Consider the following 2,427-nt stretch of genomic DNA (forward strand, 5'->3'; position numbering starts at 1 on the left):
CTACCTTTTGGCTATTGTGAAAAGTGCAGTAATGAATATTGATGTATGTGTTTCTTTTTGTGTTTTTACTTATTTGTTCAACCCTAAATTATTATGGCAGTACCTTGAAATATTGGAGTCCTGGTGTGGCTCTGTGGGTTAATGTGCCAGACTGCAAAGTCATTTGAATCGCAACGTCAGCGGTTCAAGCTCACCAGTCGCTCCTTGGAAACCCTATACAGGGATACAAGGTCGCTATGGGTCAGAATCGACTCGACGGTACTTAACAACAACAACAAACCTTGAAATATTATGTAATTAGTAATGATAATTAGAAAAAAAAAATCAGCCTTTCCAAGTCTTGTTTGAACGCTTTTTCTCTGTTGCTTTGGCTCCCAACTTGTGAGATATGTCTATATCTCCAGAACTCTGTATTTATTTTCTTGTCTTCTCTTCTTCTCTCTCTCTCTTTTTTTTTTTTTTAGCTTCAGGTCTACATGTGCAGCTTTGTAAAACATATCATCAGTTGTTTTTTTATTCATACATACTTCATTTTATCTAAATGATTTATTTGCCTCTGAACTGGAGTCCTGTTGTGGCACTGAGGGCTAACGCGATGGACAGCAAGACCGGTTTGAACTGCAAAGTTGGCAGTTCAAGCTCACCAGTCACTCCTCAGGAACCCTATGCATGGTCACTATGAGTCAGAACTGACTCTATGGCACTTAACAACAACAAACTGTAGATATTTTCCACCTTCCTGCACTAAGTCACCTTTTATTTTCACTTTGCTGTTTTCATTTATGCCTTCAACTTCTACTACCAATTTGTTGGACACATCTGAATCTCCAGACTGCTTTTTTCTTTTTTTTTAGCTTTAGACCTACATGTGTAATTGGTTAATAATCCATTATGTTATCTCCAGCTGGACATTCCACATACATGTTAAATTCAACATGACCAAAAATGCACTAATGGGTTTTCCTCCAGATCTTGCTCTTCCTCTTCTATTTTCTAACAACCAGATAAACCTGAAACCTGTGAATTATTCTAATCTTTACCATTCCTTGGCCTCTATATTTAAGGACCCTTGGTGACACTGTAGGATAAGCACTGGACTACTAACTACAAACACATCAGTCACTTAGCAGGACAAAGATAAAGCTTTCTGCTACCATAAAGATTTCCAGCCTTGGAAACCCTATACAGGGCTGCTATGAGTCAGAATCAACTTGATGTCAGTAGGTTTGGTCTTGTGGTTGAATCCTCTGCATTTAATTGGTTATTAACTATAACCTTCTAAATATTTGTGTTTAGTTTCTTTCTTTCTTTCTCTCTCTCTCTCTAGGTATTTCAAGACTGTAAGTCCTCATCTTTCTCCCGCAGACAGGTTCCTTTGTCCACCCTATAGACCTGTCTATTGCTTGGCTGAAAATTGAGCAATGCGGATGCGCTTAGTTCCAGACCTGAAAGGTGACTGAAGGTCATAGTCTTGGGGTCCCACCAGTCTCTATCTGACCAGTAAGCCTGGTCTTTTTTTTTTTTTTTTTTTTTTCAGTGATTTTGAGTATTATTCCACCTTTTCTCCCATTCTGTCCAAGACTTTCTTTCTCATGTGATCCCTTTTAGAGCAGTTGGTAGTGGTAACCAGGCACCATCGAGTTCAATCCACTGGACAAATTGTTTCTACGCATCTTCAGTTTTCATCATTCTTCTTTCCTCCAGACAGGAAGAGACAAATAGTTGCACCTTAGATGGCCATTCAAGAACTTTTAAGACCCTAATCAGTAATCAACAAAGTAGGATGTAAAACACTGTCTTTGAGGACTGTCATACCAGTTAACCATGGTGTCCCCTGAGACCATAGTCTTAAGTCCCCAGAACCAGTGACTGATTCCTTTAAAGTGTGTGGTAATGTCTAAGAAGTCTTCCTAACGTTGCTCCATGTATGCTCCACCATAATCATAGATATGCTTGAAGCAAAGGCATGTGCAAAGATCCTTTGTGAAACCTTTATATATTTGTAGGTATTCTCCCACTTTCCTTTCCACTCCCATTCAGCCTGTTTGTCTATGTAGATCACTGCTATTGTAGGATTGTGTATTTAGCAGTGTTTACCTCTTTTGCACTTAACTCTTACATTCCTCCTCTTGTATTCCCATGCCTCCAGCATTGCTTTGTCAACCTCCCTGTTATTGTATAGTGCCTTTCCCCTTCACCCATGTTAACATGTGTCTATCCTATAGCCAGTGAATTACTCCTCCTTCCTTCCCACCCCTGGCAACCATCAAAGAATATTTATTTTAATGTAAAAACCTTTTCTTGACTTTTTACAATAGTGGTCACATATAATATTTGTCCTTTTGTGATTGACTAATTTTCTTCAGCATAATGCGCTCTAGGTTCATCCATGTTATGTGTTTAGTTAGGCTTTTTTTTTTTTTTTTT

This window comes from Chrysochloris asiatica, unplaced genomic scaffold (assembly GCF_000296735.1).
Source record: "Chrysochloris asiatica unplaced genomic scaffold, ChrAsi1.0 scaffold00118, whole genome shotgun sequence".
Taxonomy (NCBI): Eukaryota; Metazoa; Chordata; class Mammalia; order Afrosoricida; family Chrysochloridae; genus Chrysochloris; species Chrysochloris asiatica.